Below are 20473 nucleotides of genomic sequence, written 5' to 3'. Positions count from 1 at the left end.
GATTTTTCTGGTTTTCAAAGGCCAAATTAGAACCTGGAATTGATGTTTTTCCCGCAGTGCTGAATGAGAAGAGCCATTAATATTATTAATAAACTATTGCTTTGGCTAAAATCACATCTCCATCTCCGCTGTTAAGCAGATGCGCCTTTAGAGAGAAATGCACATTTCATACAGATTAATCAGAAGGTATTAGCTTTCGATTCGAATTTGTTCGTTTTAAAGTGGACATTTCAAGCTTAAGCCTGCATAGGCTATATTTTGTTTCAGTTCTCGCGCTCCAGTTTACGAAGATCATGCAAGTGCGTCTGATTGTTTTCATTTATTTTACAAAAGCACGACGTTTTCTTGTTATTGTGAGTTTACACAAATAAAAGTAGTTGGGAATAATATATTATTTTCTGTATGAGCAGAAATGGTCAAAGTATTTTAAGTTGTTTCCACTATTGATAGGAAAATGCAAGTGTTCGCGGCCGCGCCTCCGTGCCATGCAGTGCGCGCTCCACATTCAGCTTTGTTCCTTTTTTGCATAAAAGCGTCTTCTAAATATAGCCTATTAAATGTTATAATTAAATAATATAAAATTATTATTATTTGCGTAGCTATACATGGACCTCAAACACACCGCGTCTTCTAACTCAGGTGACTGTAAATGCGCAAAAACTGTTTCCATTGCAGTTTTGCGAAATATTCCTTTTTTCGAATTGCCTGAAAAACCACCTCATGTGAGCGTAAAAAAATTCACGTGTTTCCATTGTGCTTATTTTCATTTCGCAATTTCAATTTGCGCAATTTGAAGGGTAGCCTAATGGAAATGCGGCTACTGTCTATCAATGGCGATTCTAGGGGGTGGCCTGGGGTGGCCGGTGGCCACCCCTGAAAGCTCATTGGCCACCCCTGTGGCCACCCCAGATCTGATAGGTAGGTCAAGTTCGTCAACACAAGAAACTAGAAAGGTTGTCAATCAATGATGACAGCTGATCAACTGATTTAAGGCCAGTTTCACATTTTTAACTAACACAGTAACGTTCGTACTGAGACTGTGAGAGCTGATTTCTGCTCAGCGGACGTTTGGCCATGCAGGTCAGATGACCCATGAGATAAGAGCACGCGCGCTGCTGGTCCGTGAAACAAGAGGACGGTCACACAGTTGCAACAATACAACAACGATAAAAACGCTGGAATCAGTCGATTGAGAGGTATGGTCGGGACCCAACGCAACAGAGTGCGGCACGGGAATATAGATCTGATGGCCGAGTGCGGGCGCGGGCGGTTTATGCGTGTCGATTCGCGGGAGTCGGGACTAGAAACGATTTACAGGCCAGAGTCTCTATTTATAACATGTTTGCAACGTTGAACAATGTATCCAATCACAGACATTTGTGTTGATTACTTGAACGCAATGGCCAATCAGATGCATTTAAGATAGAATCCCCTCACCACTCAAAATTAACTTTTTGTTCAGTGCTGAATTCTGCATACTGGCAAATCATCTGGTTATAGCAAACAAAGTGTAGATATTACGAAAGATTAATTATGCAGCCAGTTTCATTGATAATAACAGAGATTTGTGAGATGGCGATGAACTGAGATGTCAGCTTTTTAGGAATTATTAAATGAGAAATCCGTCCCGCGCAGGTCTCTAATGTAGACTATAAAAACAATCCACTAACATTATATTTACATTAACAGTAGCCTAGACTGCAATCTAGTGTATGTAAACCTTTTTGCAGATAGCCTAAACACAAATGCATTTTCGGACAAGTTAATGGACAAGTTAATTGAGTAAATCATATCCCCACTACGGTAATTAATAACAGACTATAGTAAACACATTTCCTAAATAGGCCTGTGACTGTATCTTACATTTTATGAAATAGTACCATTATTTAAAAATAAAGTTTGCACTTTGTTACTATTATTAAAATCCTCTATTGTTCATAAGAGTTTGAAGGTTTACATAACATTACTTTATAGTATATATGGCCACCCCACTCTAGTTTTGTGTCCCATCTTGGCCACCCCAGTAAAAATGTCCTGGATACGCCACTGCTGTCTATGCAGACAGGTTTTTTCAACGGTTCGGCAGTAAACGAGGCACTAACTGCCAATAACCAATCAGCAAACCTCAAGATGACTGACATTTAATTTAGCTAATCAAATTACATTTTTCATTGCAGGGCAGGGCCAATAACAATGCTAGACCAATCAACAAACTTTAAATGAAAAATTAAATGACTGACATATTATGGGCCCCCTATTGGGCGGGGCCCATGGGCTTGAGCCCAGTCAAGCCCAATGGTAAGTCCGGCCTTGGTGTGCACTAACTTGGATGGGTTGAATGCAAAGGACAACTTTTGAGTATGGGTTCCCATACTTGGATTTCACGTATCGTTTTCACTTTCACTCAATACAGAACTGGAGGAATACTGTCACACAGGAGGTGGAGGAATGAACAGAAAGCTGCTTATTTTCATTGGTTATTATGCATCACTCTATATGTGCGGATTGGCCAATAAGCATCTTTCTCCACAACATAACCCAGCAATCACTGTTTTCTTTGCTTACATAATGGAATATCTTACATCTCGCAAGTTATTTTTGCAAAAACGACATGTAACTTAATTCAAGATTATTTTGTCTAGAAGTGTGTTACTCACAGCCGGACTATATCGGGTCTATAGTTAACTGAGACAGGGAAATAACGGCTATTGCTTGCTGGGTATTTATCCGTGTCTCTGCTGTAAATAATGCACATAGACATCAGAGAACTTCCTCTTAGAGTACAAGAGCACATATGCACCCTTCAAAGTGGTGCTTTTATTATCTTGAAACACTAAAAACATAGATACAATCCCAGACACATCTTGGACACGTGGAATCCACAGGACGAGATCTGTCATTCCAACCATGCAAGAGTTCATTGGAACTAGGGTTTCGAGAGATATAGGGCCCTGTCTCGCAAACAGCGCAATTGACTTTGTACAGCGACGCATGTATCATTCCTATTCTGCACCCGACGCACAGCGGACTTTTCCCTCCACAGACGCACGTCGGTAAATTAGGGAATGAACTTGCGCTCCTGGAGGCGGTTCAGCGAAAAGAGGAGGCGTGTTCCGGCGCAAACGTTCCCTGGTGCTATTTTGCAGTTTCAGAAAACAATTCCGCCACAGACAAGGAGAAACCTCGTCCAAAGTCAGTGGAGCGTTATTCAGATGCTATTTTAAGGGCGCATACTTGGCCAATGTAGCGTGTGACCAACGCACACACACTTTGCTTCTCTCATCTACACAGACGCAGTTCACATTTTGCAAACCATACATAATTAATTACAAGGAAAAATATTCCACATGAGGGAAATCATTGTGGTGTCCATGAAGATGTGAAAAAATAGGCATTACACATTTACCCAAATTATCATACGCATGTTTAAGCGAAGCTAATTTGGGTGTGTTTCTCCATCCCCAATGTCACTTCTCTGTGTTTTACGGCCCTGACGAGAACTTCGGTCTCCTCGGCTGTGAACCGCTCCTGGCAAATCGAGACACCCCTCGCTGCAGCCTGTAGCACGATGATGTAGCTGGATGATCCAATACGTACTGGATGGAGGTGTGTTTGGGTTATAATTCGCATTCGCATGCGCTGGTCTTAAGTGACATGTGCTCAATATTGTATTGAGATGATGTTCTAACCTGTGTAGTAGTAGTAGCCTACTGATACATAGTAATAAGTAATTATTGATGAATAAGTCATTATTTACATAAATGTGATGCTTTTCTAGTTTCTCTCTACATACATGCAACATAGTTAATTTTACAACATTTTATCACATGATTTTAAACCTAAATGTGATGGATTTAATGCGTGTATACAGAACATTTTAAAATAAAGCCATTTTATTTTATTCAGGTCATATTTGCTGTTGAGTGGAAGCAAAAATGAGTCAAATAATTGTCTCTGTAATTTTAATCCTAGAGGTAGGCCTACAATACAATACGGTCTGTAAACAACTTAAAATACCAGTACACATTCAAGGGAAAATGCAAAAATAATAACAGCATCAAGAAACTAAATCTTGTCAGAAAAAAAGTGCTTGATGATATTTTGCCTGGTAAGAGTTCCTTCTTTAATGGCTTTACTAATTTTTCCACAGTGATCTGTACATGAGTTTCCTCTTGCCACCCGTCCCATAAAATACGGAATCATCCCGTATTTACAAGTAAGATGATGCGTCCTGTATCAAATCAATAAGGGTTTGTCCCGTATTTTTCATTAGGCCCACACATAGTTGAATAAAAACATAAGGATTTTTTCAGTATGGATAATACTAATAGCAAATATAAAGAAATCAATTTCACAATAAGCAGAGAAGCTCATTGCATGATTGCATTTTAGCGTCTTTGTTTCTATAGCGATGGAGTCGACGGAGTTTTATGTCATACCATGATGTACATACATAAAAAATAATAAAAAACTGAATTTAAGTTTAATATACAAACTGATCACAGCAGTCAGATCACACAGTTGTCACTCAAGTGACCATTTATATTTAACTTATATATATATATTTTTTTTTGTGCTGACCAAAACACACCACCGCGCAAGCGCGTCCAGTACGTGTCGGATCTGATCCAGCTACGTCATCGTGCTACAGGCTGCAGTGAGGACCTCTTGGGCAAATCCACCACTATAATAGCAATCCGCCATGGAACAAGCGCGCCTGCTCTTAAAGGGAATGTGAGATGTCGCTCTGATTGGTTTATTTCACGTTATGCTCAAACCACACCTATGAGTAATGAAGCGACTTCAGACCAACACATTTTAGATTTGCGTCCGAGACCCGCCCACAAAGTTACTTGCGTTTTGTGTTTGATACTTAAAATAGGGCCCAATGAATCGTTTATCTGTGTTGAAAACGTCAGAACATGCTTTTGTCAAATGGTCAGGATGATCAAACAGAGCAATGTTTTGAAAAGTGTTTTTCAGCGGAATCAGAGTTGAGTTGACTCTTCATATGAAGCTGGGACTGGAGAACTTACACACCCTTACCTGTAAACAAACAGATAAATGCGCGCACAACCCCTCTGGAACGAATTTCCTGCAGTAAAATCCATTACCACACAAAGATGTTGGAAGACTCTTTTATGTCACCCGCTCACTGCAGTGGCCATTGACCTGGAGACCTTGGATCCCTGACCTCTGACCTGTGATTCTGACCTCTTCTTCCTCGGTCCTGCTCTACCTGCCAGGCACCTGCTTTGAGAAATGAAAGATTAGGGAATGTGTCTCCGGGGACTCCTTCCGTCCCGCAGACAACAGACACACAGTCCCGCGTCTCAATGGGGCTTGAGTGGGTCTGGTAAACCAATCTCCCTAATTATCTATTGAAAGAACATTCTTTTTCCTTTCAGAGTCATTACCCCCGGTTCAATCGCTAAAAAGTAACATAGAGGAGCAAAAAAAGCAGACAGGAAAAAAGCTTGCTGATTTCCACCAAGGTTAATTGCTTGGGAGGGACCAGATGTGAAATATAGATTGCAATAAAGGTGAAGGGGACCGGCATTGAGGAGAAATGACGAATGAATGCAAGATCTTACATGGCTCTTGTTTCCTGTGGATTTGAAAGGAGTGGCAGAGGCATATATGTCCGTTTCTGGATTCTGATTTGATTTTGAAAATGACACAGATATTAATTCCTCCTCCATCCACCCAAAATCAAACTAAACATACACAATTTGTCGCTTAAAAATGCAATCAAAAATAAATCTAAAGGGATTGTTCTGATCTGTTTATCAGGTGAAGATCTTCTGTTGTTCTCAGAAAGAACTAAAAATGAGAATATTAACGTTTATTAGAGATGCACCGATGTATCGGCCAATTATTGGTATCGGTCGATTAAAAAGAGCCGATGATCAGTGCTGATTATATCCTGTCAATCAAAGGGTGAGGAAAAAACGTGTCAGACTGCAACTCATTCTGTGTGTGAAGAAAATCTCTCGTGTGTTGAATTAAGGGCAAGTTAAAGGGGTCATATAATGGTACATGCACTTTTACAAGTTGGTTGTACTGAAATGTGTGTTGGCAGTGCCTGTACACAACCATCATAAAATGATAAAAATCCATCCAGTGTTTTTTTTTTTATCTTCTTATATGTTTTCCCCCATCTCAAATCCCACGATTGTTGATTGACAGCAGCGTTTCAACACAGACCCGCCCTCGCTCGTGAGCGAGCTGTCAATCATAGTCACCGCGGACTGGCGCGGTCATTGGCCCTGTCCCAAATGGCACACTTCATGTGCACTTTCGGTCTTGTGGACTTACAATGGCTGCCGCGTGCGCATGCTCGTGTCCGTTAAGTCCGTGAGATCGCAGTGTGTCCCATTTCTCATTTTTAGATCTCAGAAGGGTGCTCGCGAGCGCCCCTAAGTGGTCGATTTGCACCCTTGATGCGGACTCCGCAGCAGACTTCTTCCCGACAGTCAAATCGGCATTACGTCATGAAAGTGTGGACTCAGAGGAAGACCGCGAGTGCTTAGGGTTCCATTTGGGACAGGGCATTTGTTGATACGCTGGAGCACTGTCTATGAGCAGAATGGCGTCTAAGCGATTGTGGTGTTCTGTTCTTGGGTGTAATAGTGAACACAGCATCATTTTGATGTTCCTAAATCCGAACCGCTGAAGACGCAGTGGCTGAGTTTGTTTTTGAAGGAATATTCCCCACGATCAACGTCAATGCTTTCATGTTTGCGTGAATCATTTCACACACCAGAGTGCTTTACACACGAGGGTCAGTAAAGCTGGTTTTGCTAAGAAGCTGCTCCTGAAAAAAGGATCGGTACCAACTATTCGTGTTCCTGCTGCACCTCCAGAAGAAGTGAGTGTAACGTTTTATTAACCTTTATATGAATATTTATATTAATCTTTGCAAATCGCTTGCTGCACGCTTCACGATGAGTGCGGCTGTTTACACTCAGGGTACATTACGGCATGTTTTCTATGTACGACGTTCTCAATATAATTCATAATCCCACGTTTATAATGAACAACGCGTTATGGTTATTGTGTTATTCTGTTATAAACAGTGTACGCACAGAGCAGAGGGGCGGGGTGAGCAAAGCTCATTATCATTTAAAGACACATGCACTTAAACGGCGTGATGAAAACAGCACATTACAAACTTTTAATTTAGACCCTAAAGAATCATATTAGCTTGTACAAAAATGGCATTATATGACCCCTTTAACGCAACAATAACACTTTAACAGTTAAAAAATAGTGACGTTAATGCAGGCTTTATTTGACCATATGAATCCTACATGAAAGATTATTTGTAGCGCGTCCCGTCCAATAATCGCTTTCATATAATAATTGTGTTGTTACTTCTGATAAGAAACAAAGTCTTAGCTTTCAAATTCTGTGCATTTGATCACGAGATTCAAATAATAAATGGTGTTTTGATGCTCTTAAATGTGATGTGACAGATTGCTGTAGCGATTTCTTCCACTTCAATACAAATTATGTCTAGAAAAACATGCATGAACATCAGAAGGTATGTTGAAAAATATCATGTCTCATGTAATCACTCAATCTATTTCAACTGCGCAAAGACGTCAGTAAAACAGCTTGTGAACAATATCACTTAATGTTGCATTTACCTCAGGAAAGTTATCCAGTGTTCACAGTTCGTTATGTAGCAATAAAAACACTAGAGAAGAGCTTATTTCCTGTTAATTATATATGTATGTTTTAATAAATTTGCCATGAAGAAGTTTATGAAAACTACCATATGTGCAACTGATTTGTTCAAACATTTCAGCTTTTATTTGTGTAAATATTACATCTGGAAATAAGTAGCAGTTGAATATAATAGCTCTTTAGTTAACGGAGGTTCATTTAACCTCTAATATTAATGAGAGGTTCCCTGGATAGTTTGCAGCATTATTTGGGATATATTTTTTTTCCTTAAAAAAAAATTAACAATTGGTATTGGTATCGGTATCGGCATCGGCTGACATCATTCTGAATAATCGGTTATCGGTTTCGGTGGAGAAATGTAGTATCGGTGCATCTCTAGTTTTTATGTTTGGGTAAGGTGATCATTTCATCATTTCAGTCTTGAAATCGGTCACCATCTCTTTTTGTGTTTCTTGAACTGGTTAAAGCATTTAGCATTTTTGGGTTAAATCCCACAAGAATTTCACACAAAAAAATATTTTTTTCACTTGATGAACAAGTCCCTCTGGTTATGGTCTTGCTGTTTCTCGGTACACTGATCCTCCAAAATCTCTCCGCCAGCTAAATAACCTTTAAATCTTCCAGCTTTGCAGGACTTTGCAAACATTCAGAGGCCATTGGTTATAAACCAAAGAGGATTGACTTTGGAATTCACAGAGAGTCCTACTGCTCTTACCTGTCGTACCAGTTCAGGTCAATTCACATTTATTTGTATCGCGCTTTTCACAATACACATCGTTTCAAAGCAGCTTTAATGGATGTCTTCATTACAATTTAGAGTGATCTGTTATCAGAAGTGACTGTCTAAGTTATGTATTTCAGAAATGTACATATACAATCACACAGGTAGCTAATAATGCAATAATTTAAGGCAGAAACAATTATCTAATTGAAGTTTCTGTAAGGAAGTTATAATGAACAAATCTGTACATAAATCTTCTGTTCAGATGTATACCACATTATTATTATTATTATTATTATTATTGTTTATTTTTTATTTATTTATGTTTTTCCTTAGTCTCATTTAAATGTCTTTTCTCATGTCATATATGCATGTATATATGTATTTCTGCATGTACCAAGAGCTCCTGTAAAAAAAACACAACAAATTCCTTGTGTTGGGCGAATAAAGCTCATTCTAATTCTGATTCTGATTCTGATTCTGACAAATAGTGTGCTGGTTTTGTCCAGTTCGCTCCGAAAGCATTGCAACAAGCATGGAATTAAGGCCGTTTTTCTCCAGAAATGCAAAGCATTAACACACTTTACAGCAGCTCACACGTCGCAAGCCGAACCTGAGGGTAAATATGTCACAGTTTGACCTCTCTTACTGCTCTGTTTGTCAGCAAACGGTAAAAAACCAACAACACAAATCTGTCTGGTTGTTTGTCAGGAGCGGTGAGATGTGTTCTGCCCCAGTGTGAGAGCTGTCACTAGTAATAAACTTTGGCTGCTGGACAAAGCCTGTGTTTTGAAGTGTGTGTCCGAATGCAACACCCTTCCTGGCACCAGTGTGTGAAGGCCAGAACACAATGACATCGTGCCAGAGACACGACACGGCCGTTGAAGGGCTGGGGGAATATGATCTCACTTTTTTAACTTTAGTGGTCACACTCTAGAATAATGGTCCAGATCACTAGTCGTCCTTGAAGAGTGACTTGAGTAATTAGTGATGCATTTTATGACAACGCTGAGAGTAAAAAAAAGGCAATTGCTCACATTTAATTTCTAATTCTTTATAATTTGTCATAATTACCTATTAGTTCTTAATGATGCCAATGTCTTAAAGTAATTATTGATTACCTAATAAGGAACTATTTTAGTCCTAAATTCGATATTACTTACTGATTAGTTAAGCTTGTTTCTATATTAGATAATAGTAGTAGCTGAAGTGTTAATGTAGAACTACTCATTAGTCCTGCATTACTTCCTGCATAGTGACTTATTAAGGAGTGACCATTATTCTAAAGTTGTCTAACTTTAGTTAGTGTGTAATGTTGCTGTTTGAGCATAAACATCTGCAAAGTTATATATTTTCTTTTACAGAAATCGCTTTTTAAGGACTACAACAAACGGCTGGTAGAGACTACAATGAGCTTCTTCACAGGTTAGTGACATCACCACCCCTAAAATTTACATAAACCCCACCCCCGGGAACACGATTTATAGATTATCATGACAGAATATGCTAATCAGTGACTAGAACATAGTTAACTCCACATAAGCTACATCAATCCACAACTAACCATTTAGAAATGTCATGTTGCTTCAACATGTTGTCACTTCTTCTTGAGTCTCTCCATCTTTGTCCGACTCCGGTTTGAACATAAAAGGCTAAAAGTTTTTGAGATGTTCAGTGTGTGTGTGAGGTAATCAGAGCTGCTAACACACACACACACACACACACACACACACACACACACACACACACACACACACACACACACACACACACACACACACACACACACACACACACACACACACACACACACACACACACACACACAAGCTCTTGAAGCTCCACCCCCTGTGCCGGGAGCAGCAGCTCATTTGCATTTAAAGGGACACACACAAAAAACTTGTGTTTTTGCTCACCCTCAAAAAGTGACAATTTAACATGCTATAAAATATAAATCTGTGGGGTATTTTGAGATAAAACTTCACATACACACTGTGGGGACATCAGAGATTTTACATCATTTGTCATGTTGAACTGCATCATGCCACTCTCTCTGTCTTTCCTGCTTTTATGAGCTCTGATGTACGTTGGCATGTAAAAGAAACATTATTTCTGGTTTCTTAGCGCATGTATCTGGCAGGTACGGTGTTTAAGTGCAGAATGAGTGATGACACGCGCAGGTCTATAATTCCCCACCACATCTGTTTCTGATTGTTAACATGAAGAAAACAGACCACTGGTCCCTGTGGAGACAAACTCAAACTCAACCAGTGTCTCAAGTTACCAATCGTCCCAATCAACACAGTCCAGTGTATTCTTACAGTTCTTGTAAACTCGTATAGAAACTATAGAGAACTCTAGCATTCTTGACCTAATTTTAAACAACCCTTTATGCCAAAAAGCTTCTATATAAAGACTTTCATGTTTAACACGTTATTTTTTCTAGTGATAAAGAAATTCAAAAAGGTGTTAAATACATAAAATTCAATCAAAATGAAACTAAATCCATAAAGTCATGGGAACGTGAAGTCACTTGCATCATGTTTAGTGCAATGTCATTTTGAGTATGCATGCATTTCTTGGATGTCTAGTGTAAGTGAGAGATATCTAGTCAAAGTCTCATGGATATTATATTATATCGTTTTAAAACTATGTTTGGTCGTAGGTCTTTTGAGTTCTCAGGGGCTCAGTGTGGAATTCATGCCTCTAGGTATCAGAAGTATTTCTAATATGGTTGGTTTTAGTGTGAATGTTAAAAGCTGGTCATTAGATATGTTGTTTTAGTGATGAATTTGCATTAGTGTATTGTGTGGATGTTTCATTGTGATTGTAAATTTTGCAAATGTGGAAACTTAGCTTATTGTATTTATAACAGAAAGCAATGCCAGAGTAACCTGTCACTATGAGTGAAGTCTGTGCTTTACATCAAGGGCCACAATGGAAATAAGTTTTTAACTTTATTGTGTTATCCTTGATAAATGAGTGTATTTCACTACTTTTTTTGTCTATTAAATAAAATAAAATAAAATAAAATCAAAACCCCTAAAAGGTTCTACACATGAATGGAACCCTTTAAGGTTTCACAAAGAACCTTTTCTTGTAAGAGTGTGTCTTTGTGCTTCTGTACAGTGTAACTGAGCTTTAGTCCATGTCAAGTCTCCTTCATTTATTAAGCGCTTTAACAATATCGATTGTTTCAAAGCAGCTTTACAGTGATAATGGGAGATTACAGTAACAGAGATTGTTTTGGCTTTACAGAAGCTAAAGTTATTGTCCAGATAAAGTTAGTTTTTATAAGGTCACCTAATGCATGATGAGCACATAATTACTTTGCCCAGTTGAGCATTTTGTTCCAAAATTATATTCATGATAATTCCAAAATTTATGCAACTAATTTGAGACCTAAAAAGGAGGACAGGGCTTTCCTGAAGTGAAGTTTATCCCTGGTGTAATGGTATTTATTTTGGAGTTACGGAAGAATAACACTAAACTGAGAGCTCAGAGGTCGGAGGAATGAAGCATGAGTGTAATTTGTTTTAACTGACTGTGGAAATAAGCAGTGCTGTAGATCCTGACCTCTGATACACAAGCTGTCAGAAACCTTTCCTGAAGTCTTTCTTAATGCTCACACTCCCCTGGTGCCGAAGACACTGAGCTCTTCATCCCATCCTCATCTTCATCATCATCATCATCATCATCATCATCATCCCCATCATCACCCTCATCTTCGTCTTCATCATCCCCATCCTCATCCTCATCTTCATCCCCATCATCATCATCTTCATCTTCATCTTCATCTTCATCCCCATCCCCATCCTCCTCTTCATCCTCATCTTCATCCCCATCTTCATCCCCATCCCCATCCTCCTCTTCATCCCCATCCTCATCCCCATCCCATCCCATCCCCATCCCATCCCATCCCATCCCCATCCCCATCCCCATCCCCATCCCCATCCTCATCCCCATCCTCCTCCCCATCCTCATCCTCATCCTCATCCCCTTCCACATCCTCATCCCCATCCTCATCCCCATCTTCATCCCCATCCCCATCCTCCTCTTAATCCTCATCCACATCCTCATCCCCATCCCATCCCATCCCATCCCCATCCCATCCCATCCCATCCCATCCCATCCCATCCCATCCCCATCCCCATCACATCACATCCCATCCCATCCCATCCCAATCCCATCCCATCCCATCCTCATCCCCATCCTCCTCTTCATCCTCATCCCCATCCCCATCCCATCCCATCCCATCCCATCCCATCCCATCCCAATCCCATCCCATCCTCATCCCCATCCTCCTCTTCATCCTCATCCTCATCCTCATCCCCTTCCACATCCTCATCCCCATCCTCATCCCCATCCCCATCCCCATCCTCATCCTCATCCTCCTCTTCATCCTCATCCTCATCCTCCTCTTCATCCTCATCCCCATCCCCATCCCCATTCCCATCCTCATCCTCCTCTTCATCCCATCCCCATCCATATCCTCATCCCCATCATCATCCCCATTCCCATTCCCATCCCCATCCTCCTCTTCATCCTCATCCTCATCCCCATCCCCATCCCCATTCCCATCCCCATCCTCATCCTCATCACCATCTTCATCTTCATCTTCATCTTCATCCTCATCCTCATCCTCATCCTCATCCCCATCCCCACCTTCATCCTCATCCTCATCTTCATCCCATCCCATCCCATCCCATCCCCATCCTCATCCTCATCTTCATCTTCATCTTCATCCCATCCTCATCCCCATCCTCATCTTCATCTTCATCCCCATCCTCATCCTCCTCTTCATCCTCCTCTTCATCCCCATCCCCATCCCCATCCCCACCCCATCCCCATCCTCATCCTCCTCTTCATCCTCATCCTCATCCTCATCCTCATTCCCTATCCCCATCCCCATCCCCATCACCATCCTCATCTTCATCTTCATCCCCATCTTCATCCTGTTCCCCATCCTCATCATGCATGCTCACAGGGAGCCAATCGCGTCTTTTCATCTCTGAGCACTAATGTTATTTAACCCTGTGACCACTGCACTGTAACTATGGTGATTCGAGCTCTGGGGTCAATTGAGTGTGTGTGTGTGTGTGTGTGTGTGTGTGTGTGTGGGTGGGTGGGGGGGAATGGGTGAGTGAACACACAATCGCTTCTGATGCTGATGCTCTGTGATCTCATCAGACAAGCATCATACAGAACTCAAGTTATCAGCACACACAGTAACAGGAGAGACAGAGAGAAACATGGACGCTGAGAAGACGATGTGTCTGCGGTCCGGATGTGTGTGTGTTGTGTGTGTGTGTGTGTGTGTGTGTGTGTGTGTGTGTGTGTGTGTGTGTGTGTGTGTGTGTGTGTGTGTGAGAGAGAGAGAGTGGGTCACAGGCAGCTTTACTCCGGGGAAGTGTGTTAGTGCTGCAGGCTTTACAGAGGCACAAGATGTATTCACTTACCTCTAACAGGCACCCGGGGTAAACGACTGTGTGTGAGAGAGTGTGTGTGTGTGTGTGTGTGTGTGAGAGAGAGAGATAGTGTCTGTGTGTACTTACTTAACTATATTTTGGGGAAATATTTGTACCCAGAAGTGACAAAAACATGACAAAATTTTAGGGATGTCCTCATTTGTAAATCTGGTATAAAAATAAAGTACTTAAAGGTTTAAAACATATAAAAATGCTGAATGTTTTGTGTGATGGGTAGGTTAAGGGGTGGGGTTCGTGTGTGTGTGTGTGTGTGTGTGTGTGTGTGTGTGTGTGTGTGTGTGTGTGTGTGTGATGGGTAGGTTAAGGGGTGGGGTTTGTGTGTGTGTGTGTGTGTGTGTGTGTGTGTGTGTGTGTGTGTGTGTGTGTGGTGCGTGTGTGTGTGTGTGTATCTGGTATCTTACGTGCAGCGTTGGGGAAAGTTACTTGCGTTACTCCTTTAAAAAGTAACTAATTGCGTAACTTAGTTACTTTTTAAGAAAACAAATGCGTTACATTACTTTTGCGTTACCTTTTCTCGCGTGGGTTGGACTTTTTTTTTTATATAACAAAAAAGTTAAATTTTTGGGCAAATGTAAAGGCTCTTTCAGGCCAAAATTGAAATAATAAGGCTAAAGGAAATTAATGATTCACGCGTGTACAGTAGAGGGCGCCGCTCAGACAAACCTTTCAGCCGCTGACATTCTGGAGAACAGAAGAAGAGATGCAGGACAAGAAAGTTTAACACTTACTTTACCAATAAAAACAAAAAATCTAAAAAATCATTTTTGCTTATGGTTTAACTGAATCATCGAAGGTCAGCAGCAAGTGCAGAATAGTAAATATGTAAAAATAGTCAAGCAAGTCAATATGAGATTGTGAGATTAAATGCGTAAAATATTTGTTTTATTTAACATATTTAATTATTGGAGGTTTGCGTATGATTCTGATTCTGCATTTCACTGATTTTATTCATTCTGCATGCTCACATTTAGTCTAGAACTACAATAACCATCATGTTAACACACACATATACACACACACACACACACACACACACACACACACACACCCACAACATGGAGACAGGAGAGCTGTCAGTCAATAAATGTGAAAAAGTAACTCAGATATTTTGCTGTAAATTTAAAAGTAATGCATTACTTTACTAGTTACTTGAAAAAAGTAATCTGATTACATAACTCAAGTTACTTGTAATGAGTTCCACACACAACACTGCTCATGTTACTGTCAGATTGAACGTTAACCTTTTAGTGCCATTCACTGGACATTTCACTTTGAAAGTGTCGCAGAATGTGCAGATATCACTGATATCATTTGGCAAAAATTAGCCTGGGTTGCATTAATATCTGAAATAGTAAATGAAAAACGTGAATAGCGAGTAGTTTGTTTTTTGTCCTGATCATTGATCAGTCCATCACTTTTTTATTTGTCGGTCTGTGTTCACATCACATTTGTTGAGTTAAAACATATATTTTCTAATTTTTGTATGATTTATGTCACAATGAGTCCAGAGATTTACTGAAGTATTGGATGATGATAAAAACGACAACGTTTTTTATTTTATTTGTTTATTTTCACATGCCGTCTTCGAACATGTTTGTTGAGTTAAAACATACTTCCGTCTTCACTTGCGTCTGATGGTGGGGAAAATCCAAATGTGTGTATGATTTGTATGTCATAATGATGGCAAAACAGTCCAGAGATTTACTAAAGTATTGAATGACGATATAAACTCTAAAGTCGTGTAGATGTTTCGAGGTCGGCAGAACGAGCTGAGTGACGCTCTGGTTGTGCGAGGCAAAGGGAGGTAATGAAAACAAATGAAGGGTCTTATTCCCGATGGAACGGGGGAGGAACTTAGTCATCAAGCTAATTTTATTCTTGTCTGGCCGAGAGACTTCATTTCCTCTGGGTGTTTGCACAGACGCTGGGCTCCATGATGCCGATGATGAATACGGTGCCTGATGTCCGGATGGCAGATGCTGGACGTGAAACTCAAGACCCGATACTGATTCTCTTCAGGCACTCAATTCAAGAAGCCAACTTTTGGATTTCAGGTTTTGATTGTTTACCGTTTTCTGTTTCCATATTTCCTGTGCCGTCAGATTATTAAATATCAAAACTGCATGTTATCAGAGACAGTGGAAGGAGAAGACGGGCCATTGACTGTGAATGAATGAGACACTGCAACACTCAATATGCAGGAAAGGACGCTCCACATTTCAAATCAATTATTGCTAAATGTATTCTTTTCTTTTTTTGCCATGAAAAATATATGCATATCAGGAAAATGTATGATACGTTCTGGTTTGGTTAACAGATATGGAAACTTAAAGGATTAGTTCACTTCAGAATCAAATTTCCTGATAATTCTCTCTCCCCTCGTCATCCAAGATGTTCATGTCTTTCTTTCTTCAGTGGAAAAGAAATGAAGGTTTTTGAGGAAAACACTCCAGGATGTTCCTCCATATAGTGTCTTCAATGGGGTCCAACGGGTCGAAGGTCCAGATGTGAGTTTCAGTGCAGCTTCAAAGTCTCGACACGATCCAGCCGAGGAATAAGAGTCTTATCTAGACAAACCAGCGGACATTTTAGAACAAAATACACATTTATATACTTTTAACCACAAATGCTTGTCTTGCACTAGATGTGATGCGCCACACATTACGTAATCAGGGTGAAAGGTCAAGTGTGTTCCGGTTCAGAAATGTATAGGGCGAAAAACTCATCTCAGTTTCTCCTCCAGCTTCAAAATCGTCCGACATCGTTGTTTTACCTTTCATTTATTTATTTATTTTAATAAATGTCGTTTGACTCAGTCTTTGCACGTTTGCTAACCCTAGGTCTGTTCTTACGCCTACGTCACGCTTGACCTTTCAACCTGATCACGTAATGTGTGGCGCATCACAGCTAGAAACTAATGCTTTAAGCGTGGCAAAAATGATAATAATAATTATAATTCTACATTCAAATAAAATGTAGCACGACTCTAAAATAGTTCTTAATCAAGATGTCTGGAAAGCAAACAGAATTGCTTTTCATACTCATAATTAGACCTCTGGAGGCTTCGCGTGCGATTTCATTTTAGCTTATTGTTGTTTACATCATATATAATGTGTTTTCTCTCATGATTCCTCATAATTACGGCCTCCTTTGGTTGAATATAACACAATGGGATCTTCCATCACATAAAAGACTCAGTGAATGAAAAATTCATCACAGTCCCATTAAAACTCTCCTTTCACCCAAAGTTGGTCAAAGTAAAAAGAGATGTTAAACTGACTTCCTTAACTTGTCAGACGCATTCACAATGTTCCCGAAAGCCCTGGTTCTCAGTTCGAGGGATGGTCCACATGGGACGAGGATTCTGGCAGGACAAATGACAATCTTCCGTGTCAAAAATCCCAGTTATGGTTTATTCAGCGCAACCCTGTTTACTCCCGCTCTTGACCCCGTCAGAAAATACTCAAGCCTCCATTATTGTTGATTTGTTTGTTCACAGTCACATTTGAAACAGGAGGAAAACATTAAAAAGCAATTAATACACCAAAATGGGGTCTCTTAGGGGAACGGCGTCACGCTTTAAACGCCACAAACACGAAAAGCAGCTTTTAGCGAGAGTCGCGCGCGTCCCAGCAGACGCTTTGACTGACAGCGAGACGAGGCCAAACAAAGCCAGTTTACGACCAGCATAATCAATGTGACATTAGCACACACATAATGGAGGAGAGGGGAAGCGGGTCGTGTGTGTGTGTGTGTGTGTGTGTGCGCTTAATAAAAACTACAACTGGAAACTTGCTCACTGTTTCCGGAGGTTTTAGGACGCTTTGGTCCGCACCTTTTATTCCCTTCCAGAAGGACTTCACATGATCACAAGATCTCCGTAACACACACTTTCAAAGATATCAAGCAGGAACCAGAATAATCAGTCGGCATCCTTCTTAAGATGCTTGTCTCGCTCTTTCTCTGTTATTCGCAATTAATCATACAGTGATAAACCTTGGAGCGAGATTATAGGTATCGCATGCCTGAAGTGACACACAGAAAGGCAATAAAAAGTACTTCAAATAGTGAGAGTGCACATATAATTTTCAAAAACAAAATTGGTTTTCCAAGGTTCTGTTACATCTCATCACACTTATACTACTTAACAGTTTTATTAAAGTACTTTAATATGTCGAAACTGTTCTCAGCATCTCAGGTGTTTTTCTGAGGCTCACACTGGATGGCAGAGGACCTGATTGAAGATCATTAGAGATGGGAGATATACTGTATATTTTTGAGAATTAATGATTAACACTTAATTTAAAATTTCATAAAGACTCTGTTAGAGACAAGGGAACAGTCCTTCAAATTCTGCTCGCTTCAAGGGTTTGTTCGGTTACAACAGTTCATTGTCAGATGGAGGTCTAAATCAATTTGCTCTGGAGGAGAAGGGGCTTTCAGAAACACCCCAAGGTAAACGACAGATTTTACCTTTATTACCTCGATCACAATGACAATACACAACAACATTCACAAAGACCCGTGCCAACCTTGGTAGGAAAACCATAGAAACGGAGAAGAGGCCGAAGCTTCAGTCTTTGTAAAGACAGACGTTTGAATAAGTTTTATTACTCATTGCAAATGAAAAACATGCAGGAATATATTTGGACTATTGTGTTATTTTAAAGCATTCGAGGATCTGAGCACGGGATATTTGTCCAAATGTCCCCAACCCTCACTAAAGATGGGATTCACCTGTAGCGTCCTATTAAACTGGGGAAAGTGTTCAACGGTTGATCCCAGAGCACATGATCGGGGTCATGGCAGAGGTCAGAGGTCAGCGTCCAGGGACATGAGCTCAATGTTCAGGGCCGACAGACACTCAGTGCTAAGCAGAGATGAATCAATTAAGACACATCAAATCAAGCATTCATGCACTCTGAAGTGACAAATACTGGTCTCTCTCTCTCTCTCTCTCTCTCTCTCTCTCTCTCTCTCTCTCTCTCTGTCTCTCTCTCTCTCTGTCTCTCTCTCTCTCTCTCTCTCTCTCTCTCTGTCTCTCTCTCTGTCTGTCTCTCTCTCTCTCTCTCTCTCTCTCTCTCTCTCTCTCTCTCTCTCTCTCTCTCTCTCTGTCTGTCTCTCTCTCTCTCTCTCTCTCTCTCTCTCTCTCTCTCTCCCTCTCTCTCTCTCTCTCTCTCTCTCTCTCTCTGTCTCTCTCTCTCTCTCTCTCTCTCTGTCTCTCTCTCTGTCTTTCTCTCTCTCTCCCTCTCTCTCTCTCTCTCTCTCTCTCTCTCTCTCTCTCTCTCTCTCTCTCTCTCTCTCTCTCTCTCTCTCTCTGGTCCTGTCACTCTCACTCAGTTATGAATGAATTCAGAATGAGGCCTGGCTGTTTGATTCTGTGGTATAGTGGTGGAAGTGTTCATCTTTAGTGCAGTTAAGTAAAGCATCACTTTTACTTTACTAAACCCCTGAGCTTATGTAGTGAACTTTGTCACATTACTTTGCATTGAAACCATGACATGAGTAGCAAAAAATATATTCTAACAACGTTTCTTGGTTATATGAACATTCCATTGTATCATTCTTCAAATGTTATGGAACGTTACTTTTGAATGTTCTCTGAACGTCCTGAAACTAGTAACATTTAAAAAATGTTAGACGAACGTCCAACTGAAATGTTTCAGAAAATTATTATTTCATTATTAACGACCAGATAACTTTGCACAAACATGAACATTCCCTTTTAACTGGGATTTTTAGAATTTTTAATGTGAAATATTTCTCCATATGTCATTAAATGATTAAATTAAATTAAATTAAATAAACATAAAAAGTAAATGTAAACAATAATGAGAAAAAAAGAAGAAGAAGAAAAAGAAAAAAAAACCCAGGCGTTTTGATAAAATCATATTTTGTGTGCATGATGTGTCTGATGTCCGTCCGTCTGGAGCGTCTGGAGTGTCTGAGTGCTGTGTAAATCCCGTTCCCATCGCCGCTCTGTCATTTCACTGAGTCTTGCCACAAACACACAGCAGCCACTTGATATGTTTGCATGGGGATTTAGGGATGAACATTATCGTGTTTTCAGAGCGAACATCTGGTGGGGGTAAAAGGTTACAGTAGAGATCCCAGCCCTTCACTGAATTCCTTCCTTCAGATAAATCACCAACAAGTCACTGTGAACTGGGGGTCGCTGCGGGAACGCTAACTCAATCCCGTCTGAACCCCATTCCTCCTCTTCAAACACGACGGGCCATTAAAGCGAGCCCTGTAACCTCGGCCCGTCCAGAACCCTCAGTCGAAGCGATCCGCTCAGCCCTCGCAGGAACGATCCAGAACACTGATGTACATGAACACTTGCCATCAGGACTGAGCAAGAACCGAGCGGAGACATCCGTCACACGAGTGACTCAGACTCACGTCAGGCACTGTCAGCTCTACAACTCTTGTGGACTGTCACCCAATATGCTGTCAGACCCGGCTCTTCTGGTGTCCTGTGTGTGTGTTGTGCTGGAGAACTGCAGTGAGTGTAACAGGAGCAGAACTGTTACGGCAAGGTCAATGTGCCGTTGTTGTGACGTTACGATGA

Source organism: Scardinius erythrophthalmus (genome assembly GCF_964197995.2).
Source record: "Scardinius erythrophthalmus genome assembly, chromosome: 5".
Lineage (NCBI taxonomy): Eukaryota > Metazoa > Chordata > Actinopteri > Cypriniformes > Leuciscidae > Scardinius > Scardinius erythrophthalmus.
The sequence above is the reverse complement of the archived record's forward strand: the minus strand, read 5'-3'. Positions refer to the sequence as shown.